This window comes from Ambystoma mexicanum, chromosome 11 (assembly GCF_040938575.1).
Source record: "Ambystoma mexicanum isolate Mex_15411 chromosome 11, UKY_AmexF1_1, whole genome shotgun sequence".
NCBI lineage: Eukaryota > Metazoa > Chordata > Amphibia > Caudata > Ambystomatidae > Ambystoma > Ambystoma mexicanum.
Window position 1 is genome coordinate 1,327,965,227 of NC_090934.1, and position 27,312 is coordinate 1,327,992,538.

Here is a 27,312-nt window from a genome sequence, read left to right on the forward strand (position 1 = left end):
AAATCAATAAATCCCAACGTGAGTATCTGGAATGTGTCCGACAACTTCCAACAAAGCTATAAATGCATTGATCGATTCAAACAACTGTACATAGATAGAGCATTTAATAAAACCATTTGGCAAAAGTGTTCAGAAAGATCTGGTGAGCAAATCAGAGAAAATCGCCACTAGTCACAATGATTCTGTTAGCATCACACCCGGATGGACATGTATGTTTTTCATTTCAGGTCTACATGCATTTTCCTAGGATGCTGGGACAAGGGTTTGTTAGGGAGTTTTTCAAATGTCCACCAAAGGCAGGACTTCAGGAGACTCACACTTGGGACACAGGGCTCCAACTCCTAGTATAGGCATGAACCGCACAAGTAGGTTGGTTGCAATGGCTGAGCAGCCAGGCTTATTTTAGGAGGGAGATAGGGCTGTAGGAAGGCACAAGGACCCGAGAGTATACATAGTCAAACGAAACACTGACACACTAACATTAAAGATATTGTTTTATTTTATATACACATTAAGGCAAAGATAATTCTTTAGTAAAGTAAGTACTATAACATACAGGAGGCACAATAGAAGAACCAATGCAATATTCCAAGTAAGTAAATTATTTTTGTAATAAGTTTTAGGATAACTGTTTCAGGTAAGAATTAATGTAACAAGCAACGTAAAGTAGGTAAGTAGTTTTCAAGACTTCTAATACCTTTTCAGTGGCCTTATGCTTTAGCAGTCCATCCCTATCTAGTTATGAATGTCTAAATCAGGGTGGAGGGCAGAACAAGCAAGGCGCAAGCTGTAGAAGGTCAATAGTTCCAAAAGAGACTTCTGGTAACAAGTAAAGCTGTATGTTGGAAATAGGTTCAGGAGATAGGTTCGGGAAATTCAGGAACAGTCCCCTGAACGCACACAGGCTTTCGGCCTGGGAGAACACGGATGGGCAAACGCCCAAATGCACAAACCACTACACCAGCAACACAGAAGCAGCATAACAACTCTAGGTAAATTCTACCCAGAGTCTCAAAGTACCTTCGGAGCGAATAAAACGATGCAGAAGGTTGCCTTCTCAGTGAAATAGCAGCAGACCTGTTCACCTGATTCTTGGCCACAGTAACAAAATAAGGCACACTGGAATGGATCTTGCAGCAGCAGTAGAGTGGAGGGATGTCCAGCAAAGGAGTTTTCGTGACTCTGATTTTGGAGCCCTTTTCAAAGCACCAGTGAAAAACGGTTACTGCCTCCTCACTCTTTCAGCCCAGCAGCCAGGTGAGGGGACTTCAAGAGTGGAATCTTGCCTCTGGAGGTCTAGAAGGAGTTCACCAAAGTTTTGGGAGTATTCATCTTCAGAAGACTATGCACCACATGATGGTTGCAGGTCCCAGGGTATTGTCAAATTGCAGCCGGAGAATGTCACAGCTCGTCATGGGATGACTCAAAATGCAAGTTGTCTTGAGACTAATTGGTCCCACCAGTCCAAGAGAAGGAGTCATTTTAGGAGCTCCTCTATCGCATGCAAGACTGGGTCAGGACAACAGCGGTCATTTATTAGGATCTGGTGATCGCTAGAATTTGCTGCAGATGTCTCTGGCCATCTTCATCATGATTCTTTGTTCCTGTGGCCATCTCTCCTTCAGCCTCAGGATCCATGCCTCTTATGCAGAAACCTAGCCAATCAGCACACATGCACTATTCAAACTATGGGTGGTGGCTGTCCTTTCAGGACTGCCAGTCTCCCAGATGGAACTGGTTGCATGCAGACACAGCAGAAGAAAAAGACCAGCAGAGTTTCGGTGTCTTCCCCTGTTTCCTGTCCATGGAAACCCGCCAAAGACAAAAGTCAAACAAAGGCCTCCAACACTCTGTACAGCAGAAGAAGCCCAAGAAAAGAAAAGCCATCTTGAAATGGCAAAAAAGGACAGTGTCACCATTTTGGGTGATCAGTGACCATTCTGTGCATTGCCGCGGCTTTGAGCACAGCCTGTGAGTAAAAATTACACAAAAGTCAGTAAGATATAATGACTGCCACCAGACATTCATATTAGCTTGTCACTGTAACAGAACAGTTATAGGAGCAGTGAGAAAGGGGATAAAGTGTAAGCCATCAGCAGTCCACCTAAGGTGGGGTGTGCTGATCTCTCAATAGAAAAGATAGAAAGGATCCAAAATATCCCCCTGCCATTGGGAGCATGTGTTCTGTGAGGGAGGCATGGTATCACAAGTAGCCAGTGACACGAGCTGCACATTTCAAATCCATCAAAAAAAAAAGAAAATACAGTGCTAGTCAGTACTTAGTCAAAATAAAATGGCCTATACTAATAAACCTAATGCCTGCACTCTTTCTAATACAATTAATGTGTAAAGGAAATGTGTAATGCAAAAAGGAAAATCAGTGTTCAAATGAAATGTCAGTATGGCTGAGTAAACTCTCTTGTCCATGTTTTGTAGCACAGGGTAAGGTGGTACACTTGGACCTTCCGACACACTATGGCTTCGGACACAAGGATGCAGTTCGTTTTGTGCACCAGGGCCCACCTGGCCTTCCACCACAAGTCACTAGTTTCTCTGCTGGACCTCTCGGCTTTCTCTCAATGCAGCCCAGGTCACCATTTACCTTGTAATACAGTTCAACAAAAGTTAGTTTCCTTATGGTTACCACAATTCAGAACAGGTTTCCCCTCTGCAAGGCTCAAACCTTTCAATCACAATTTGTGGGGGTTCCTTTCCCCAAGCTTTAATCCCACCTTTAAGGGTCCCCCCCGCAATCAGGCTCAAGCCTCCTTTAACTTTCCTTCTGCTGTCGAAGGATTTAGAAACTGGAAGGCTTTTGCCCTTACCTCGGCATGACCACTTCCACCTTCTTTACTCAAACATCACTTTTTCTCTCCTACACCAAGGCCTCTTGGTAAATATAGTTCCGAGCACAGGACTTATTTCACAGTTCTAAGATATTTCTCACATCCATGTTTCCCTCTGCGGGGATCAAACCTAACAGTTCAAATCTTGAAATTCAGTTTCTTTGTCTTCCCGCCGCTTCTACAGCATCAGACATTTCACAGAGACTTTTGATTGGGCAATCTTCTTTCGCAAGACCACTGTCACTTTGTATCTTTAATTTACAGTTATTTACAATGCTTTGCTTTCTCTCACGTCTTATCGGCACACGCACAACCTTCATTTGTCTGATACTGTTGCCTTCAAGTTTCAATTAACACAGACCGGACTTTCATTAATTTCATCAACTCACCGGCTGTATTAATTAATTTTCGCCTTTCACAGCTTTGATCCTCAAGTCAAGGCTGATACCACAACTGCCGCTGCACCTCCCCAACTCTGCCGTTCACCTGGGAGGGCAGCTTGTATCCTTGCAACACAAAAGAGGTTTGGCTCTTCTCTCTGGCTGGGCTTCCTTGCGCAACCTTGAAGGCCCTTCGGAGGTAAAGATCTCTCGCCGTGGTGTTCAAGGTTTCTCCGTACCTTGGTTCCGTCGCTCGGCCTGTTGCCCTGCTCGACCTGGTTCGCCGCCGCCCTGTAAGAACTGCTCCTTCTCGTACATTACCTTGCTCCAAGTGTGTCTCAGTGTTCCACCTTTTAACCATGTGGGGAGAGCTAATAGGTACCAGGTGTATGTAATTAAGATCAGATGCCTGACCCTGCCTGATCTCATTAGTGGGATATGTCCAATGTACTGCATGGGTGGTACTCCTTTTAGCCTCAGACCTCCTCCTCCTCGGCTCAGTGTTTGTGTAGGAACGGGGAGGATCTAGGCAGTTGGAATATCCTACCAAATAGGCTGGGACAGGGCTATTTTTTATCCACAACATTTATTTCTGTCAAGTCCTTGCATGTGCCCCTCTGTGTGTATTTTGTTACTGGCACAATGAACATCACCCATCACTTAGTGTGTGGGTGACCTTACCCTGCTATGTGGACCTGTGTTGAAGTTTCTGCCATTGGGTTTAGTCCACTCTGTCCCCTTTACCTGGGGTCATGGAATTTCTCCAGCCCTGGGAAAGGACTCCAAAGAAAACCAGTTACCCCTGTTGTTCAACCTGTTCCCCGCCCAGCTACCAGAATTCCAGAGACAGCAATCCGGACTGACCTTTTTACCCACTTGTCCATCCCCCACGTTGTCCGGTCCTCCACGAGCCCTGCAAAACAAGTTCCACTTGTGTGTCATTCATGAGTGGGGAGGCGGGCTCTGGAAAGCCACGTGTCCCACACCTGATAATCTCACCTTGGGGCCTCAACTGCCCTGCATTCTCCCCCGACCTGGCAATCACACAATCTAGTTCCACTATTGTGGGAATGGGAGGGCTCTGGAAGTACACTCATCATCCACTCTGTAATTACAGGAAAATGTGTGCCCAGCCCTGCATCCCATCTCCCTTGGAAAGCACACAAACCTGTCCCTGGCAAAAGCCAAACAAACCAATTGCACATATGCCCCTGGGTGAGGGGCTAGCCCTGAAGCAGTGGCAGCAACAGTCTTATATAAGCCTGTGGAGACAGGACTGGCTCTCTGGTTTTGGTTGCTGGTGGTGGGCTGATGGGGGGAAGACAGCAGAGCTCAGGAGGCCCCTTCCACAAGTACCCTCGTCTTCCCTCTACATCAGTCCCCTCTTTTCTTCCTCAACCTGCGCTATATTTCCACCATTAGGGCTCCTGGCCTGTCTGCCTTGCCCCCCTGTCTGTCTCACACTACCCACGTGTCTGTGTCTCTCTTTCTGTGTCTGTCTCTCTCAGTCTCTCTCTCTCCTTGTATTTCCGTCTCTCCCCCTGTATTTGTGTAGCTGTGTATGTCTCGCACTGCCTGTGTCTCAGTGCCTGTATCTCCTTGTGTGTATCTCTCTGTGCCTCCCCCCTCTCTCTTTCTGTCACTCTCTTTTTCCCCCTCACCTTCTCTACCAGCCCACTTCTCCAACTTGCTCTCAAACACTTATATTTCTCCCTTGGGGTCCCATTCTGCTCCCCTTGCATTCAAGTGTTTTCCCCCAGGCTCCCGGGTTCCCTGCCAGTGGGTGTGCCTAGCTGGTATGCCTGCCATCAATTCACCGCATTGTGCCCGCAGACCATGCAGGCAATCACCTGTGTACAGTATGTCTAATTTATCCTGCTGGCAATGAGTTTACTCCTCTTCCTGTAATAAATCTGCTCCTGGTTTCTACAAACTCTTTGGTACCTTCATTGTGTTTCCATTTTTCAGTACAACCTGCCTGTTATTGCCAGAGAGGGAAACCAGTCCGTCTGCGTACACAACGCACCCCCACCAGGTCTGTTTACTCCCTGGTCCAAAACTGTGGCCCTGGCTGGGGTCTCCCACACGGCATCCCCCATTTTGGTCTGCTTCCCACTTCCACACAGGAGAACCGACCAAAACATCCAGATGTCTAGCAAAACGTGCCAGGGGACTCAAATGTGAAGGGTTTCACATAGAAATGAAAATCTACCCAACAGGGTTCAACTCAAGAGGACTACAGGTGGTGAAAGATGTAGCAATAGCACGTTAGATGGGATCCTCAGTTGGATCAGCCATAGTATAGATGGATGCCACCACAATCCAGTTCTGTATTCTATTTAAGCATGATTGACTCTCCTGTGGTTCTAGCTCAGTGGACATGTCACCAGTTGTGGAATATTTTCAACACCGAAGAGTCCCCAATTTTGACAAATTAGAATACACCTTTCAATAGCACTACCAGAGATCAATTAAGTACTAATATTCAGTGTGTTATTACAAGTTTGGCAGTTGTCCAGCAGTAAATCCGTTGGAATACTGCTAAACAGAATTTATGTTACCGCAACTCGATCCGGTGGGTTTAGCACCAGATTACAAGTTGTGGTAGGCAGTGCAAGTCCACATTTCTGGGAGTCCGTAGTAATTCTGCCGATTTTCTGGCAATAATGCAGTGGATTTACCTCCAGCCTTTTGCTGGAGAAAAATTCCCCACCTTACTGCCAAACCTATAGTACAGTGGTGTGATAAAACAGTGGTAACTGAATTACCACTACTTTTCACTGCACCACTGTACTTGTAATGAGGCCCCAAATTTACTGTAAATGAAGAACCAGGAGTGAATAATTTCTCTCTGCACATACTAGTACAAAGGTCTGCTAAGCAATGCCATCAGTTCTGGGGGCATAACACACTTTTCTCTTTACCCTTGCAATTACCTGAAATACGACTATCTTTCATGTATAGCAAAACTGCAATCAATAGCATTGATATTTGTATATGAAGCAACGGGCACAATTTACTTCCCATGTTGTCTTTTGAAATCTTAATTCTACAGGCCATCTGTTCTCCAAACTAACAGAATGTGACAACAGCACTTTTGCATAGCACAAAATAGACCAATGTAAAGCTGAGAGTCTTTGGATGGGTAGAGGACATCTTGTGGAAGAGGGAGCTGTAGGATTAAGAGTGTCAGAAGGGCATACTTGAGTAACCAGGACTTCCTCTTATTTCTAAGCTCCTGCTCTTCGCCCCCTTTTGTCTCATCAGAAGCCTTCAAGGCACACAAAAACTAAAAAAGGGGAGCTGGGAAGTGTTAGGTAAGATTTTCATGTGTGTGATGAATCTTCCGGACCTGTGTCAACCCCAGAACTTTTTGCAGGACTTAGCGATTATTTTTCCCTTGTCCTTCGGCAAGTGGGAATCTGTTTCGCCTCTCACCGAGTCTTTTACTCTTTTCATGTGTAACCTTTTTATGTCTCTCCACAGTGTATGGATTTATAGTTACCTTTAACTTTTCGGCGGTGTGCAATTTACTATGGCAGTGCACAGCTCATTATGGGCAGTGTTGTTGGGTTGTCTTTGGGCTTCCCTTTTTAATTTCTCTTGATATCTTGGCCGCACTACGTGTACCGAGGGATTCCCATCCCCCCTATGAGCAGTGCTGGGGAGATACAATGTATCCCCTTTCTCAAAGTATGGGTAAAATGTGTGTTACCATAGCAAGCTAACCTGAATGGCTGGTGGTGGTGGTTATACCTCAATTACTTTTTAGTCATATTACCATATTACCTGCAGGATGTCAAATCAGCCGCAGTAATGTACACGAGAGTCACTATTCTGCAAGAATGGTGGCTTCCTTTTTTGCCAATATATGCTTGTTGTTTCTTGGGTCTTCTACTGTCCTAGGCGGGAGAGATCCTGGTTGAAGTTTTGTCTTGTGTTTCCCGCCAAAGCTCGAGCGTGTCTGTGAAGGCAGGAAGTGAGGGAGGAGTCCAAAACTCTACAGCCCTTTGTCTTCCAGTATGGGTCAAAGGAACCAGTTCCTACTGGGGAGCTGGCTATCCTGATTGGACAGCCAGCCACCCCTTTCTGTAAACTGCAGGAAGAGTTTGCAAAAATTGTGCTGTAGTTCCTGATAAATACTCAGATTCTGAGAAGCTGCTGAAAAAAAGATCACCACTGGAACCAAAATCCAAAGAGGGAATTTAAGAAAAGAAGAATTCCAGCAAGTGGAGAGCCTGCTGTGTAACCAGAGCCTGCTTTAACCCTTCCATTCAAGCGACATGCGGGTCCCGAAAAAGACGACTCCTACGAAGAGGCTGGTGAGATCCAATAGTCTCAGGATGATCTGCATTTTGAGCCATCCATTGACGTGCTGCCATCCTTGCTGGGCTGCAAACCGCTAAAATATACAGGGACCTCAAATCAGTGTGCGGTGCATGGTCTTCCAAAGTCAGATTCCTGCAAAACTTTGATGGACTCTGGCTGGACCTCCAGAGACACAATTCGAATCCTTGAAGTCCCTTCACCAGAGTGCAGGACCGAGAGAGTGAAGAGAATCCTACTGGCGATAATCGTTCATCAGGTACCTCTAAAAGGGTGCCAAATCTGCAGAGCCGCTAGAAGCATTCAAAAATCTTTTGTTGGAAGCCTCTCGTCGACAACTGTTGGCACTTCCCATTCAGTGTCCGTTTCCTCAGTCACCAGACCAAGAATCCAGGGACCGGGTCCTGTGGTGCTGCCTCAGGAAGATGACCATCTCCAAGCTCTTCTTAGCGGAGATACTGTGTTGGCTTCGGTAATAATTTTTTTTTTTTTTTTAAATATATTGTGCTTATGGTTAATTAAAACCTTATACACAGTTTGATCACATAAAATACATTCCAATTAGTCCAAACCATTAAAACATAATTTCTACAATTCTTCAATTCATAAAACATCAATCATTAAACCTCACGTGTGTTTCTAATTCATTACACATATCCAAGGAACAATATCACATATAATTTTCTTCCATATGAAATAAGCAGCACCAATCTATACTTGCATTAGTGTCGCATAAATAGCTGCCCAAAATTAATCGGAGACTATCATATCCAAATCAAACATCAAATCTTTATAACCCCTATAATAGTAATTGCTCAGTTTGGGGTACATAGTAAACAAATGTCTTGCTGTTTCAACCTCATATTCACAGTAATGACATTTGCTACCATCATACAGAATAGATTTCCATCCGCCTGTGTACTCATTACATGGTAAAATGTTAAAATGAAGAAACATCAAAACATTAAAATTAATATTCCCATATTTCAATAAATAGTCACATGGTTTACCCATGTTAAAGCATTGCACAGTATAAAGTGCATTTCTTTTCTTGGTACCACAGAGGTAATCCTATCCCATTCAGTGGCTTTCTTCTTCACTTGCATGTTAAAGTGGGGATCATCATTACTATCTATTGAAGTATTTAAATTAATATACTGCAGGAAAGCATGCACAATCAATTGCAATTGGCCCATTTTATGACCTGATCAAGTGGCATTAGCTATAATGCCAACAAGGTTCTCTTGATTAGTGGATCACATTATGTTATTATAAAGAATGTGTTGGGTAGTGGTGATTCGCGCGCTGTCTCTGGAGATAAATATGTTGTATTCACGAGTACAATAATTCAAAATATTTCGTATTGCTTTTCTCGAGTTTGAGGATTTAATTTTCAATGTGGTCAGGACTGACCACATTGAAAATAAATCCTCAAACTCTAGGTCAGCCCGTGTTTGGTGTTTAGGCCCCAGTGTTGCCATATTTAATGCTATAGATAATGTTCAGATCCAGACCGGGCGCCTTTATATTGTTGATGCTTCTCCAGCCGATGGGAAGGTGCTAGGCGTGTTTCGTAGGGGTTGATTTTGGAGCTTCCGTTTGGTGTGTTCCTTCGTCGTCCACTCCCAGTGCCAAGTGTCCTTAGGGGTGTGTCCGTTTAGGGCCGCCTTAAGGATCAATTCTTTTTGCGGGTAGGAGATCAGTGCGGCCAAGGTGTCCCTCGGGTAGGTACCCGGGTCCTTGCGTATCGCGCCCACGCAGTGGATCCTGTCTATTGGGACATCGGTTTCTCCCTCTGTGCTCAACATATCCTTGAATATGTTTGACACCTGCTCCTTCAGGTCTGCATCTCGTACAGCCGCTGGAAGATTCCGAATGTGGATATTGGGCCGCCACAACCTGTTCGAGATCATTGCATTGAAGTTCAATATTGTGGGTTGCCCTGGCCAGATAGTCTAAAAGTTCCTCCCATCTCAATGGGCCTCATTCCGAGGTTGGAGGTAAACCATGCCGCAATTTGCGGCATGGTTACCTCCTTACGCATACCAGGTCTAGGTTACTCATATGAGGAATTACCGGGCATTCCAACCTTGGAAATTCCTCATTCGAGGAACCCGGACCCGGTACATCCCCATTCCCATTCGAGCCCCCATAGGGCTCATTGGGAATGAAGAGGGAGCCAACAACGGGCCCGTTGTTAGCTCCCTGGTCTCCTCACGGGACCCGCTAAGGACGCCTGATTTTACCAGGTGCCCTTTCCGGGTCCCGCAAGGAGACCTTGTAACAGAGCAGTAAGGGGTTAATGGCACCGGCACCATTACCAGCGCTGTTAACCCCTTACCGCCCACCTCGTAATGAGGCTCAATGTGTCCTGCACCAGGTCGTGTAATGCCCTTTCGTTGGTGTCAACTCTCCCCTAGGTGCGCTATGGTTTGCGCATATCTGCCAGTTCTGCTTCCATTTCTGTGGTAAGCGTATGAAATTGTGCTTGCAGGGACGCCGTGAGTTTGCTCTGGAATGTCTGGAGGCAGTGTTCCATATCCTCCTTAGAAGCAGCCATGTCGCTTTCCGCTGTGCTCATTGCCTCTTGGGTGTTGTTGTCTTTGCCGGGTGCATGTTTAGCTCTGGACCAGCACTCCAGTAGGGGAGGGGGTGTTGCTTGGGTGTGGATTGCTGTTGTGGGTTTTGTGGTAGTTTCTTTCCTTTGGTGGTAGGCATTTGGCATTTACCGCTGCTGGCATGGGGAGAGTGGGGTCTCCGCCGGACCTTGTTGTCTTCCCGGCGTGACGTAATCCAGTTGCCCTGCGTCTCCTCAACTGGAGGGCACCGATATGGGCCCTACGACTGCTTGCAAGGCCCCCTCTGTGGAGTCTGCTGTGGATGTGCCCTGGACGTGTGTCTTTGCACCTATCTGTGGTGGCAGGTTGGTTGTTGTGTGCCCTCCCAAATCTTGCGCGGAGTTGTCCATAAAGAAGTGTAGTACGGGCCAAGTGGTGGTGCTTTTTGTTGCAGAGGAACGTGTAAGAGGAGGAGATTGGCTCCTCTTCCTATTTTAATGCTGATCACACTGTGAACCGTGTCCCTCTGTGGTCCGCTTCCGGCAGGCAGCAGACACGCTGCTGCCTGCCTGCATGTGGTCTTCGGTTGTTATGGGTCTCTCGTAGTGGCTGCTCCAGGCTGCGGAGAGGGTACCATTTTATATGTGCTCTGCGCAATTCGTGGGGGTGGGGGGGTTGGGAGCCTCGCCCTCTCCCGGGTGCTGCCTAGATGGGCCTGTTATGTCATGGCCTGTGTGGGAAGGGGAGCGCTTAGCTAATATGCCATGGCATGCGGGAGGTGCACTCGGCTAAGCGTGCCATATGGAGCCTGTGCCTTCTGTGATGCAGCCGGGCCTGGCCCAGCACTGGTCCCATTGGGAGAGGGTGTAGTGCGCAGCCACCTTTACGCCGCTTTCCAGTGTTTGAGGGATCCGTGTTTCTGCCGGTCGGGAGGGATGATGCGGGCCGGAGCTCACCAGATCGCAACTCTATGCAACTGCGGCCATCTTGGAATCCCTACCTTAGTCTTTTTAATATTGATTACAAGTCCATTAGGTACAACATATCTTCCCAAAGAATCCAACAATCTTTGGAGGCCAATGGGAGTTTTATCAACAGTAACCGGGTCATCTGCGTAAGATAACCAACTAATTCCCACCCAACCAATTTTAGGGGGAAAACATTTAATGCACAACAGGCAGGAATTCATATCAGCCACATACAAACAAACCTGCTTTAAACTTTTATTTGCATTAACAGGAGCGGTAAGGGATCCGCCCCTATCAATCCGGATAGTAACCAAAGTATCAGTGTACATGGCCCTGACAAAATGAAAGATCAGAGGGCAAATACCTCATCCATGCAATTTAGCCCACAATCTTTCATGATTGACGCAATCAAATGCCCCACTGTGATCAATGAAACACTAATATAAACTTCTTTCTGGGCTACGCAAAGTGTCAAGATATAAGATAATTGTGCTAAACATTATTCAAAGTGCTGTATCCTTGCCTAAATCCAGTTTGCTTAATCCATACATTGATGATTTTCAATAACAATGAGCTAAAGGTCTTACAGCAAGTGTCTGACATAGCCAGTGATCTATAAATTGGAGGGAGACAATCCTTTTTTTAATTGATTTTTTCCAACTCTCAGGTATTTCTCCACTTTCCAATATAAGAGTGAACAATTTAAATAACAGGTTTGCCCACTTCAACGGGGCGCATTTGATTACTATAGTAGATAACACGCCTGGGCCAGGAGCACTTGATGCCTTAAGCACCATTATCACCCTCACAATCTTATCCAAATATAAAAGGTAGAGGCCTTAAATATCCCGAAATAATAACTGGTATAGATCGACTTGCAATATTTTCAACATAGTAATATCCACGAATATAACCAACCCAGTCTTCAACACTGATACCATTGAAGTCATTATAATTGCTCTGCTAGATACGGTCTATAAAGATACAAAAAGTGCTTAGTATCAGTGCTTAGTATCATTGGTTTTCACTACTTTAAAGATCATTCTCCAATTAGCATACAAAGGGTGGATACTGCTCTTTCTCCAAATCACTCATGAAATAAGCTTGTTTTATCATATATATTTCTCTTCGCCCGCCCCCAAGATTTTTGTCTTTGCATAGATAGAACTATCATACTTGTAATGCCCTCTACATTGGAGCAAATAAATCCATCACCCAACGAATTCAAATTTTACAAAACAACGCCCTACGAACCGCCCTTGGTGTGTCTAAAAGATCGCATATTTCAAAGATCAGGCGTCAAAACAACTGGCTGTCCACCCAAAATAAAATCCATTTAAAAGTAGCGTCCCTGGTTCACAAAGCCCTGAACAATGCCGCACCAAGCTAGCTCTGTAACAAACTCACAAAAAGAAACCACACGCGCCCAGCCAGAACTTGAAATGCCAATAGCCTCATCATTCCAAGATTCAGGCTAACTAAGGCGGGGGGGCAGCAGCTTCCAGGTTCAAGCGGCCCAATTATGGAACTCACTGCCAAACCCTCTACGTGAGGAGCAGCCCTTTCCGAAATTCAGAACCAACTACATTAATCTGCTGAGGTCTGCCAATGATTAGCCCATTATCGCCGACTAAGCTTCAAGCAACCATAGCACATACACATCACTATCCTGTTCTCCTTGATCCTATGGACCTCCTCACTCTGCCCACTTGGCCGATGAACTAACGTCCATCTAGTGCCTGTATATATACTGTCCTTAGTGTACTTTGTACTCATTTTGCATGTATTGTGTGTAAATTGCAATTGCCGCCTACCTGCGATATATTGTATTTTGTACTCTGTATGCAACCCATGACCCTACCCTGTAATTTAAGCTTCGCATTTTCTGTACTGCTGCGCCCGGCTACCTTTGGGCCTGTTGCGCATTATACGTGAATAAAACAAACAAACCTATTATCATGCTTTTCCACAGAATATTGTTTAATCTGATACTTCGAAAGAGACATGAGAATAGTTTCAAACATCTTGCATATGTCAGTAATATTCGTTTATACCAGATTAAGAGCTTCCAGATCTAACGGAAGAAATAAACCTTCGGATCAATATTTTGATCCGTCCACATTATTCTAGTGCCACCTGCATTGATCTGAATAGTCATATGCTTTAATTTTTGCACTCGTTTCTCCTTACCACAAAAGGTTGTTTTCAATATCTCATGATCACTAAGATCAGTACACATGTGAACCATATCCTTGGTAACATGCAATACTCCCTCGCTTACAAACGTATACCTACATTTCACCGAATATCATTTCCCCCGAATGAGAAATCTTTGAAATTAATTTCTTCGAATTTGGTTGGGTAAGTGCTTAAATTTGAAAACATTGATGGGGGTGGGTTAAGGGTATACGATAAGGTAGGGGGAAGTGGCTGGGGTTCTCCCTCAGAATAATAATAAAAACATTCAAAGACATTTCTTTTCAAAGATTCAAAGATTCCACATACATCCCTTACAAAAACATAGGGCCTCATTACGACATTGCCGGTACGGAAACGGTAAGCTCAGCTGCACCCTTTTTTCCGGACCAGCAAATAACAAGTTTGCCTGCCGGGGCCGCTGCGCCCGACAGGTCTGACCCTGCCGGGCTCAGCAGCTACGGTAGGCAGACTCTTCACGGAAACGCCGGCACCGTCGCTAGCAACGGTGCCGGCGCTTCCGTGAACCCATTCCCATAGAGTCCTATGGGACTCCACGGGAATGGGTACCAAAATTTACCGGCACTTACCTTGCCGGTCCGATAGGACTTGTAATGACCCGGTGGCACCGGCAAGCAAGGTGCCAGTAAAATGTCACGAGTCCAGCGGCAACTCACTGTAAACACTGGCAGGGTTACTGCTGGACTCGTAATGAGGCCGAGTCTAATCTGGAAGTTGCAATACCATTTGACCAACCATTTGACCATGTAGCCCAGTTTCCTTTAATATTAGCTTGAATGGGATTAATAAACCTCAGGCCCAGAGATCCAAGAGTCGAGCCATCTCATGCCATTTTTCAATTGAATCCGATTATTATAATTTTAACCAAATCAGGATAACAAGATGGTACAAAAGAGTCACAAGCATCCCTCAATTATAGTGGATGACAGTTGGCAGCAGGAATTAAAATCTCCCACTACCAACATGTGGGATTTAGAAAACTCTTTGATCCAATTCTTCATGATACATTCCACTAACTTCAAAATGGCCTTTAGATGTGAATCCCCGAACTCCCCAATATTGCCCAAACCAGAAATGATTGCACTAAGGACATAAGGTGTATGAGAAACCAAAGGGTGTCTCACTTACTAGTCCCCGGGATCTCGCTGTCCAGTGGCCAGGGCATGGCCATCGCCTTTGGACACAGACCCACAGGGTGGACCACTGCAGGAGGATGACCTGGGTGAGGGATCTTCTGGAAGTGGGGCAGCCGATGGTGAGATGCAGTATGCCCCCACTTTCCCATGCCCCATCCTATTTTCTAGGATTCTCCCACTATCCAACTCTGCTCGCCACCCGTTTCTACACATACACTGGCCCGAGGAAGAGGGCGACAGAGTAAAGGGGCTAACACTGACGTATCTCATTGGACATGTCCCATTAATCAGATCAGGCAAAGTCAGGCACTTGACCTTAATCACAGACATCAGATACTCATTAGCTCCCCCCACACGCATAAAAGGTGGAACAGAGACACACTCTGAGCAAGGTGGAACACGAGAAGCAGCAGATCTTCCGGGGTGAAGGCAAACCCACAGGAGCAGGATGACTGATCGAGGGACTAGAGCGAGAGTAGGGAAACCTTGAAGATCCCTGCAGGAGGTTGTTACCTCTGGGAAACCGTGAAGGATACGCAGATAAAGCCAAATCCCAGACAAGAAGAAACCTGCATTGTGGTTCAAGGACGCCAGCCACCCTCCCAGGTGAACAACAGTGTTGGGGAGGCGAGGCCAAGCCTGTGGCATCAACCTTGACTCATGAATTAAAGCTGCAAAGACAAGAAAGGAATGCACACAGCCGGTGAGTTAGCGAAAGACATGAAAGGCTGGTTTGTGTCAAGGAAAGATTGAAGATTGAACAATTGAAGGTTGAGCGTGGTCTGATGAGGCGTGAAAGAAAACAAATCAGTAGTGAACTATTAAGTTACCAATAACCGCAAAGCCACTTATTCAGAGTAGCGGAGTGGTCCGGCGAAAGGAAATAGCCCACTCAAAAGTCTCCACGAAATGTCTGATGTCTTATAATAAAGCGACAAAGTAAACAAACTCAAATGCGCAATGGTCAAGATTAACCCCGGTGAAAGGGGAAGTTAAAAGGTGATTGCTTTAAGAGAAAGATTTCTTTTAACTTTTCTGATTGTTGTATGGAACTACCAAGACCTAGAGACACTGGGGCAAATAACATAAGGGAGAGCTAAAGTGAAAGTCGAAGTGGTCCTGCGGAGGTCTATGGACAAAGCCCTGCACATTTTAAAGTCTTTGACATCAGTTAAAGGTCAGAGCCCAGCTGAGGGGGACCTTGAATCTGAAATAAGTTGGGGGAAGGGAACTCCTAATGAATGTGAATGAACATTGGGGAAAGGAACGCCTGCAAGTGCTGTGATTGCGAGGTCCGAGCCCGTCAGAGGGAGACCCATGTGAACTTTTTTTTTTAACTGTAAAAGAACTGTTGGTGAGTTGGAAATAAGTGACTTTAACATGGAAGGCCAAGCGGGCCTCGACCCACATTTTGAAGTGCCTTTTTTTGATAACCTGAGACAGAGTGTCATCCTGTTTACAGGGCTGCCTTACTCCGTGCTGTCCGAGGGGAGGAGAGCTGGATCAGCCACCTTGATCCTTTATGTTATAACACTGACTTTCCTTTCCATACATATTCCCCTTTACACACTATTGTGTAAGAGATAGGGCAGGCATTATGTTTTGTTAATATAGGCCATTTTGATTTGACAAGAATGACTAGGACTGTGTTTTATTTATTGTTTGGTGGTAGAGACTACTCCCATCATAGCTATGGAGCAAAGTATTAGTTTTTCCAAACCACAAGGATTTAATAAAGGTTTTGAAACTTGTAACTCTTGTGGCAGTGTCATATTGTGATACCATGCCCACCTTACAGGTGATTTACCATAGTTACTATAGGCCCTAAATCCAAGCACATTTTTAACCCTATGCACAGTCCTCCTGTCAGGCATCCTACGCCAGTATGGACAGCTGGATTAGTTAGAATCTTAAAACCATCTAATAACGGTTCCATGTCATTTCATCGCCTGCCTTTTCATCCCCAGGCTTTTTAACATGCACATATTTCATCGAAAGTGCTCATCGTTTTTTTCTTTTGTTTGGGGGGGAACGCCCCCCCAAACCCACCTACCACACTTATTTTTTGCCATTGCCCACCCACCCAAACCCTTATCCGCCCTTTCCCACTCCCCCCTAAAAAATGTGATGAGCACATTCGATGGAATGTGCACTTTGAAAAGCCTGGGGATGAAAAGGCAGGCAATGAAAGGACGTTGTACCCTAAGGAACAAGTTACTTACCTGTAACTCTTGTTCTCCAGCATGGGTCTGGCATGGATTCACATGCTCATGAATATTCCCCGTCGTCAGGCTGGGAATCCTCGGTAAAGAAAAATCAGTATCAGTTTCGTTTCTGATCTGTCTTTCGTAGTAGTAACCAATCACTATTCTCTCTGCGTCATACTGACCACAGCCAATGACTGCCATCTCCCTAAGCCCCGCCTCTGGCAGCCATCCTCAGATTTGGTAGCACGTGAAGTGGCAGTATGACCAAGTGAAGAGCCGCAGAGGGGTAGGCGGGAGGGTTCGCATGTGAATCCATGCCAGACCCATGCTGGAGAACAACAGTTACAGGTAAGTAACTTGTTCCTTCTCCAGCATGGGGTATGGCATGGATTCACATGCTCATGAATAAAAGAATACATAGCAGTACATACATGCACAACCACGGGAGGTGGCAACAGGCTCAACATTAAGCAATAAAACAACTCAACATTAAGCATCTCTTACCTCCTCACCAGACTCACCTTAAGCGAACAGGTTGCGCAGCACTGCCTGGCCGACCCTGGACTCCTCACTGGAATCCCGGTCGATGCAGTAGAATTTCGTGAAGGTGTGCGTCGACCTCCACGTAGCAGCCCTGCAGATATCCAGCAGGGGCACACCAGATAGGAACACCGTGGTAGCTGCGATCGCTCTGGTGGAATGGGCTCTCGGACGGCCGGGCAGCGGTCGGTTTGCCAACCGATGATACAGCCGGAGAGCCATCTGGAAATGGAAGCCTTTGAGAGAGCCTTCCCCTGATTGACAGGTCCAAAGTTCACAAAAAGTTGTGACGTCTTCCGAAAACTCTTCGTGCGGTCCACGTAGAACTTCAGCGCTCTAGCCACATCCAGCGAGTGCAAAGTCCTTTCAGCCGGCGACGAAGGCGACGGGAAGAAAACAGGCAACACCAAGGGTTCGTTGAGGTGGAAGTCTGACGGCACCTTGGGCATGAAGGAGGGGTGCGTCCTGAGCACTACCCTCGTGTCGTGAAAAGTCAAGTACGGGGGCTTGCAGGAAAGGGCCTGGATCCCTCCCACCCGTCGTGCGGAGGTGATGGTCACAAGAAACGCTGTTTTCCACGACAAGAACTTCAACGGAGCTGAGTGCAGAGGCTCAAACGGAGGTCCCATGAGCTTGGTCAGCACCACGTTGAGCTCCCACGCCGGGGCCGGAGCCTTCACCGGCGGGAACGATCTGAACAGTCCCTTCATGAATTCTTTCACCAGACGATGAGGCCACAAAGACGTCCGTCCCGTGGTTCTGGTGTATCGGGTGATTGCAGCAAGATGAATCTTGATGAAAGCGTGCGCCAGTCCAGCCTTGGCCAGCGTCAGAAGGTACGGCAGTACTTGAGGAGCCGTAATCCGTAGAGGGTTAATCTTCTGTGCGTGGCACCAGACAGAGAACCTCTTCCATTTGTGTCCGTAGCATTTAAGAGTGGAGGACGCCCTGGCCTTTGCAAGAACCTCTCTCCAGTCGGCCGGTATGTCGTAACCTCCAAACTAACGCTGCAGGAGCCAGGCCTGCAAGTTCAGCGACTTCGGGTCGTGATGAAGGATGGCGCCTCCTTTCCTGGAGAGAAGATCCGCGTCCACTGGCAGCTTGATTGACAGGGACGCTGACAAGTCCAGAAGGTCCGGGAACCATATCTGCCTGGGCCACGCAGGTGCGACGAGGATCATCCTGCACCGTGACCTCTTGAGCTGGTTGATGAGCCGGATCAGCAACGGCAATGGAGGGAACATGTTTGGAAACAGGCCCTCCCAGGGGAACGAGAAAGCATCGCCCATGCTCCTCGGCTGGGGAAACCTGCTGGCGAACCTCCAGCACTTGGAGTTCGTCGCCGTCGCGAACAGATCGATCTGGGGTGTGCCCCACCATCGGAAGAGGCGGTCCACTAGATCCTGTCGTAGTTCCCACTCGTGGCACGAGCGCAGCTCTCTGCTGAGCGAGTCGGCGATGGTGTTTTTTATTCCTGCCAGATGAAACGGCACCAGAAACATCCCTTGGGCGACGGCCCAATGCCACAGGTCCTGCGCCTCCTTGGACAGGGCTGGGGATCTGGTACCGCCCTGCTTCCTGATGTAGAACATGGTGGTGGTGTTGTCGGTGAAGATCCTCACCACCTTGCCCTTGAGGGACGGAAAAAAGGACCTGAGGGCCCAAAACACTGCACGGAGCTCCAGGACGTTGATATGGAGCGACTTCTCCATCGGAAGCCAAAGGCCTCTCACGTGCAGATTTTCGGTGTGCGCTCCCCCTCCCTTCCAGGGAGGCATCCGTGGTCACCGTCTTCTGGTGGCCCGGGGTCTGGAAGTCCATGCCCGCCGTCAGATGCGCGCGGGTGCCCCACCACCGGATCGCTCGTCGGAAACTCTCGTCGAGTGTGATCCTGTCCTCGAAGCTGCCCGTCGTCTGGATCCAGCGAGCGTCCAGGAACTCCTGTAACGGGCGCATCCGAAGCCTGCACAGGCGGATGAGATAAATGCAAGAAGACATCATTCCGAGGAGGGATTTGATGGACCTCACTCTGGCCGCGTCCGCAACCAGTATCTGCTGCACCTTGCCCAAGATGGCTCTCGTCCTTTCCTCAGACGGAGAGGCCAGAAGCGCCACTGTGTCGAGTTTCGCTCCCAGAAACAGTGCGTCTTGCGCGGGCACCAGGTGGAACTTGGCCTAGTTTATGGATAATCCCAGGTCCATGAGTAGTTGGTCGTTCCTCGCCGTGTGCTCCACGGCGAGCTCCCTAGTCTTTGCTCGGATGAGCCAGTCGTCCAGGTAGGGGTAGACGTGGATCCCCTCCAGGCGCAGCCGCGCCGCCACCTGTGCGAGGCACTTGGTGAACACCCTTGGTGCCGACCTCAATCCGAAGGGAAGGGCTCCGACTGGTAGTGACGCCCTTGGACCACAAATCTGAGAAACTTTCGGTGTCCCTTTAGGATGGGGATATGGAAGTAAGCATCCTCCAAATCCAACAACAGGAAATCGCCCTCCTCCAGCTGACCCAGGACGTGCTGGAGGGTGACCATCCGGAACTTTTGTGCCTTGATGAATTTGTTCAGTTTTCGTAGGCCCAGGATGGGACGCCATCCTCCTGTATTCTTCACGAGGAAGTATCTTGAGTAAACTCCGGAGCCCCGAAGCCTCTTTGGGACGAGCTCGATTGCGCCTTTCTTGAGCATCGCCTTTACCTCCAAGAGAAGTTGAGGTACGTGATGTTTCTTCCTGGCCACGGGGGGAGATGCGCGGGCACTTCTTTAGAAACTCGAGGGCGTGACCCTGGGCCAGGGCGTCCAGCACCCAACGGTCGGTGGAGATGGACTCCCACACGCTGACGAAGTTCGCCAGCCGGCCTCCCACCGGGATGCTTCGGTGGGGGCCCGACCCCACGGCCGGTTCAGTCCTGCTTCGACGAGGCTTTGTCGCCTTGTCCTCCCTGGCGACGACGGCGGGGTCCGCTCGACTTGCCTCGTCCCCTGTATGCCTCCTGTGACGACGATCGGGCCGCTTGACGGTAGGTGGAATATCTGCCGCCGGAACCTTTGGAGGCACCCTGCTTGCCTCCGGTGCTCCGAAAGGGCGGCCGTCGTTGCTGGAGAACACCAAGAGCCCGGGCCGTCTTCGTGTCCGTCTTCGTGTGCATCTTGATGGCTTGCAGGGAATCGTCCACTGTTTTCCCAAACAGGTTGCTCCCATCGAACGGCATGTCTAAAACTCTGGTCTGCATGTCCTGCCGGAAGTCCGTTGCCTTCAGCCATCCACGCCGTCTAAGGCACACACTGTTGCCCAACTGGCAAAACCCAGTGTCAGCGATGTCCGTCGCTATCGTAATGGCGTGGTCCGACGCCACTTCTCCTTCCTGCAAGATCTCTAGGGCCTCCGCCCTCTTGTCGTCCGGTAGGAAGTCCAGCAGGGGGGCGATCTTGTACCACAACTCCCTGTCGTAGCGGGCTACGATAGTCAAGGCGTTGGCAGCCTTAATCGTCGTCGCTGCCGATGAGATGACTCTGCGTCCCATCGTGTCCAATTTCTTTCCCTCGCCGTTCGGGGGGGTGGTTGACGTAGAGGCCGATGCCCCCCCCGCTTTCTTCCTGGCCGCCGCGGAGACGACCGAGTCCGGGGTCGGCTGTGCCCGAAGGCACAATGGGGCCGTGTCCGGGACCCGGTACTTCTTCTCGTACCGATCCCTTCTCGCAGGCGTTGTGGATGGGTTCTTGAGGAGGGCGAGACCCTCATCCCAGATATCGTCCAGTAGAGGTACAGCGAGGACCGTCTTCCTCTTGGTCTCGCGCCGTTGATAAAGGAAACCTTCCTTCTTCTCTTCTGGGCAGAGCTGGAAAAGCTCGGATGCCCTGGCGATTATGGCATGAAACGATCCAATCTCGTCGGGCGGGGAAGCCCGGGGAGGAGGTGACGACGGAAGATCCTCGTCGTAAACTTCGTCGTCTGTACCCGTCGTGGCCGTGTCCGTCCCCATATCATCCCCACGGGTCGTGGACGGGGAGGAGGGCTGAGCCGGGCGCGATGGTTGAAAAGGAGGTGGAGGATGAATCCTTCTTCTCTTAGGAGGAGGGCTCCCAGAAGGGCCTGGCTCCGGGTCCCCCATCGGGAGCGGTTCCTCCGTTGGTGGTAACGACAATCTCGTCCTTATTTCCGAGCATAAGGACTGTATAGCCAACAAAATGGCCACCGAGTTGTCTTGCGGCACTGGTTGAGGAGAATCCGACGGGCGGTCAGGAACCTCGTCGGCACCCTCGACTTTCTCGTCGTCTCCTTCGTCGGGGTCCCTCCCGACGGGCTGGTCTTCTTCCACGCCAATGCCGTGGCTGAAGACTTCGATCAGCTCCTCTTCAGAGGTTGAGACCGAATCCACAATAGCCTCCTGCCCCCCCTTTTTCTTCTCCGTCGGAGGTTTCACGGGGTCCTGTCGATGGGCTTGAAAGAGGACTCCCTCCGCGGTAGCAGGGAGACTCTGGGCCCCGAGGTCGCCTCCACTGGTGTAGCCTCCACAGGCTGAGCCAGGGCCGCCACGACTGTCTCGATAGAGGCCTTGGCAGGGTGGATCAAGGCTTTCACCACCTTAGGTGCGCTCACCGCCTTCTCCTTAGGGGGAGGGTCACCGCCTCGCTCCCCCTCCGATGGGGCCTTCGAGCTCGACCGGGGCCTCTCCAGAAGCTTCGCCGGGTGTTCGGACTTCCTCTTACCAGAGCGTTGGCTCGTGGTTGATGGCGCCGGGGAGGTTGCGCCCTGCCTGGCAACCAAAGAGCCCGACCGTTCGGCGCTCCCGGTGCCAGCGGACTCGCGGTGCTTGGCCTTCTGTTGGGCCCCCGTCGCCGGCGCGCCCTCAAAGGTCTTAGAAGACCGCTCGGACTTCTTTTTCTCGCCTGACGGGCTTTTCCCTTCCAGCCAGTTGGCGAGACGCAGATGGCGGTCCTTCATGGTCCGCTTCGACATGTTCCCGCAAAACGCACAGTCCTTCTCCACGTGCGTCTTGTCCTCATGCAGGCAGTAGAGGCAAAGGGAATGTTCGTCCTCCTTGAAGACAATCTGAAGCTGGCATCCAGGGCAGACCCTGAACAGCTTTCCGGGCGTCGAGCTTCCCTTCTCCTGGGCCATGTCCGAGATGGGCCTGAGAAACTTCTGGAGTCCTCCAAAAGCGTGGCTCGACGAAATCTTCACCCTTGAGGGGCGTAGAAGAATCCAACACAGGTCCCCGTTGATCGGATAAAGAAATGGTGGAGCTTGAGGCTCTTTTGACCGAAAAAAGAGAATTTTCCTATCGAAAAGCGCGAAGACGCACTAAAGCTCGAGAGCAATAGCACGAGGATCCCAACACTTGAACGTGCGGTAAAAATCTGAGGATGGCTGACAGAGGCGGGTCTTAGGGAGATGGCAGTCATTGGCTGTGGTCAGTATGACGCAGAGATCAGTGATTGGTTACTACTACGAAAGACAGATCAGAAACAAAACTGATGCTGATTTTTCTTTACCGAGGATTCCCAGCCTGACGACGGGGAATATTCATGAGCATGTGAATCCATGCCAGACCCCATGCTGGAGAATAACATGCTATCACTGACCCAGGTTTCTTATAGTGCAAGTATTTCACAGTTTGAGATATCACCGCTCCCCTGCGGGCTAAGAAAGGGGCGATAACCTCTAGCATTCCAAGACAGTAGTGTAAAAGTGTACCTAGCCGATAACATTCACTAAGTATTATGCTATGGCCTTCCGGTGTGCCAAGATCCACAATTAGTCGTCTGTTGAGCGTTACTCATATCCACATTAATAAATCTTTTACAAATTATATCAAAAACCCACCCCTGAAATAGACGATGCAAGTGAAGCCTTACCATTTCCACTATGATAGGCGACATAAACTGGACATGGGCCCAATTTTCTTGGCTATAATGATCTGGCAGACCAATAAGCTCAATGTCACTTGAAGTGATGATGCTCAGTTCAGGTACAAGATGGAGCAATTCCAGAATCCTTTTACGGTTAAGAAACTGACTTTCAGCCGTTGGCATGATCTCCACAGGTTTTACAGTTTTGCCCAATGTAAATTAATTTGCGTCATTCTTCTCTTCATGACCAAAGTGGGTATTATCTATATGGTAACCCCCATTATCCTCGACCTCAGTATCAGTTTTACTATGACCAGCAATTTCAACCATCCTATCCCCAAAGGTATTCACTATAGTGGCTGGTGGCATGAAATAATGTTCTTGCAATTCTAGGTTCTAGACCAGTCAAGGACCCAGTACTAGTTTTATCTGTAGTTACTTATTATCTTGAATCCATCCAACCATCGGTCCTACTACCTTATCCTCTACCACAATTTTTTTAACAGGGATTTTCCTAACAGAGGACACTTCGTACCCATCACCTACACCAATACAAACAATATCTTCAGTGTTAGTTTTGGCCAGGGATAAGTCATTCTTTTTATGCAACTTTACAGTGGTCTCCTTAACTTTTATAACTCTGTTTTCAGCACATCTTTTCTCATCAGGGGTCTGACGTGTTCTCTTACTTGAGCTCGAAACCTCAGTCATCGGAGTATCATTGGTATCAATGAAAACCCTAACTTCTTTTAGTGTTATTCTGCGCAGACTCATTCATCAAAGATACCCCATCATCCTCCATACTACTAGTATATACAAAAGTATTAGTCATCAAGGGACCTTCATTTTCCTCATTGGCATTATCCATAATGACTGCACAGAGATCACCAAACGATACATCATCATCATCAAACTCTTGACTCGGAGGATAGATTCTCATAATCATTACTCATACTATTTTCCAGAATCAGATCAAGGATTTTAGCCACAAATGAGTTCGATGTGCTTTCATAATTAAGGTGCATAGGCCAAAAACAGCATCCAGCGTAGCTGCAATCTCATCAAACTTATTAACGTTACATGTAAGATAGTGTGTACATAAATGTCAAATATGTTGGACAAAAGTGTGTTTCCAAACAGAGTACTATCTCCCTGTGAGGAAATTTATGCAACTGCATAGCGTGTCAGGTCCGGAGAAGCAGATGAATTAGAACCAATAACATTATCACAGGACCGATACATATAAATGGGTAAAATACTGCCAATAAGATTAACATGCCCAGCCAGCCCACAGCACGTCCCCTCTACTTCTATCGGAGCACTCAAAGATTGACGCTTTAATTCATAAACTAAGTTAAGTAGAATATTGTTATCCACCATAGAATTAGCTGTGCTAGTCGAGGTTATAGTAGAACCAGGTGCTTCCAAGATGTTTACACCAGAGGCATCAATGTTCGATTCGATTGAATTAGAGACCAAAAATAACTCTTCGTTAGAGAATAAGACGTCATAATACGGGTTCTTTTCATGCCACGTGGCTTATGAGAGCGAAGTTTAGGAGGCATATTGAAATGTCAAGGAAAAGATTAATTTGTTAGTATTATCGATAAGAGTCTGGCGAGCAGATGCAAGAAAAGTAGGCACCATGTACTGAAAAATCAGGACCAAGCTATAATGTCAGCTTCTAATAAGCTCTGTGTGCCAGTAGCAGATTAAAGCAAAACAGGTACTTTCACTTAGAGATAAAAGGCACGATGACCATTAACCACGACACAGCAGTAGCATGCAGAATGACAACTAACAGGGAGAGAGAGGGAACTCACCTGATGTACCAAGGGGTGTTAACCTGACTGACTTTCCGACTCCCGAACTGCCAAACTGCTTTTCAACACTTTGCCCCACTTTCACCTTTACACGCGCATTCATGCACGACGCAGGATTTGATGTCCTTGCTAGTCTTCACTTGCTGAACTCCGAGCTCCCAGGCAAAAATAATCAGGCACCAGTAGCAAGATCCACTCTCCTCGTCAAGCATTATCCACTGCCAAACTGCTTTGCAACACTTTGCCTCACTTTCATCATCAGTAATACCTCAATTCTAGTGTCCATCCTGTGGGGCTGAGTGGGTGAATCTTGTGTTTGGGAGTTTGCCCATACCATTCACCCATGCCTAATGCTGGAACACCTATAGGGAGCCTTCTGTGAAGTCCCTGAACACTTTTCACTAACTCTGAAGGGCTACTTACTTTTTTGCTGAGATACCCTGGGGAACTGTGACTTTCCTGCAACTGAACCCTATCCATAGCTGCCTACAGCTGGCTCCTAGACCGGTAGGGTCCCTCTCTAGCCTCTGAGAACACTCATGCCATAGAATAGGGAAGGACTTTGAAAGATAAGGCGTCTGTCTGGAAATTAGAACACGTGTTCAAAGTGTCTACTTGTAAATGTGCTAGTGTGTAACTTTGATTCCTGAACATACTGAGCTACCAAGTGTCCTTAAGTTAATACTTACCTTTAAGTTGCTTGTTGCTCCTTTAAAAAGTATAAAAGTTATTTTACTAGCTTTGGATAGCGTTTCACTCTTCTAAAAAGTAATAGTGTTGGTAGTGTTTTATCATTTCTAAAGTGAATGAGTGTAAAATCTTAACAATAGGGTCTTACTCACCTTGATTAGCTGTGCGCTCTTCTAAAAGTCTACTATTGGGGTTTTCTACCCCTGATGAGCTTTAGTGAATTTTTAGAATAGTCTTAAAGTTCTCACTTTACTTTGAGTTGCTCACTGCCCCTCTAAAAGCTGGTAAGATAGCTCAGCAGGTTGAGCGCTCGCTGCTGCGATCTGAGGTTAAAATGTCTATTCCTGTACTAGACCTTCTGTAATAGTTTAAATACCAATAGGTTATACTGACCTTGAATAGCTGCTGCTCTTCTAACATTGGGTTGTGCTGTCCTTGCATTGCTTTAGTGCACTTCTAAAATAGTTTACTGTGTTCATACTTAACAGGCTACCCCTCCCTTTCAACACTTACAGGCATGCTATGCACCACATTAAACAGACTGCCTAATTAATCTGTATTCAACATTCAATAGATCACCACTGTTTTGTTTTACAACAATCGAAATTTTATTTATCACACATTTAAAATGAGCCTACTCGAGGCTATTAAGATTTAGATCAGTTCTCTTGGTACACACTCTGACTGATCATATTATACAATCAAATAAAGATCAGGTGGGGTGCTGAATACACAGTGAGAAGGGTTATACAATACATCACAATCTGACTGGATAGGTGTATTGTAATGAGAGCTACACTATAAGTCACTTAAACCACTAACTCTCTCACTGTGTATACACACCATCCCCAGCGCACCTGTACTCAGAAAATTACACCTTGCAGACAGAACTTACCTCTCCAGAGACCACCCGGGCACCTATGCCCCTCTACCCGATTCAGAAATGCATTCCTACCATACCGCACAATGCGCATAAACCCTTGACCCGCCAACCCACCACCGTCAACACACCCCACCGTACCATCTTGGGAGCCTTCAATGCCACATCTATTCCTGCCCATGCGCTTGGTATTGCTGACACAATCTCTGGTCTCAATCTAGAATTCCTAGCCATATCGTAAACCTGGCTCAACGACGCCTCTGGCACGGCTCTGTCCCTTGCTGTCCCCAACCACTACTCCATTTGCAGAAAGGAGAGACCCAATGCAAAAGGATGTGGTGTGGCCATCATCGCCTTATTCTACCTTAATATGAGAGAGGTGCCATCCACTCCCCACACCTCATGTGAACTCCTCTCTGTGAAATTGCCCCTCTCAGCGACACTAAACATCCATCTCATCTACTGTCTCCCTGGGCCCACTCAAGCCTTGAGACTGAGATTATGCAGCTTGTCGCTTCCAATTCCACACCCAAATCACATCCTACTTGGGGACTTCAACCTAGGACCGAATGAGCCTCTGGACATCAATGCTCTATCTGTGGTCAATACTTTATCATCCATCGGCTTTACTCACAGGAACCAGAATCCTACTCATGCAAAAGGTTGCAAGCTCGACTGGTTGGCAGACATCAACTGCACCACCACCATCACATCTAACTCCCCCTGCCCTTGGACAGACCATCATCTTAGCACTTTCAACATCAACACCATGATCAGCCGCTACCTCCCCACCTATGTAGCCCCTGAAGCTCCCTCTAGAAATAAAAAGAACATCACAGCGAATAACCTGCTCCCTCTATTACAACCTGTACTAGCTTCTCCCACGGCGATTCCA

The 27,312-nt window shown here is 47.7% G+C and overlaps 1 protein-coding gene across 1 annotated transcript in view; it reads right to left on the minus strand.

Annotated features, from left to right (window-relative positions):
* The window catches only part of MYO5A (myosin VA), a 937,291-nt gene that overhangs the window by 293,622 nt on the left and 616,357 nt on the right, over positions 1-27,312 (minus strand). The gene's annotated exons all lie outside the window — the stretch shown is intronic.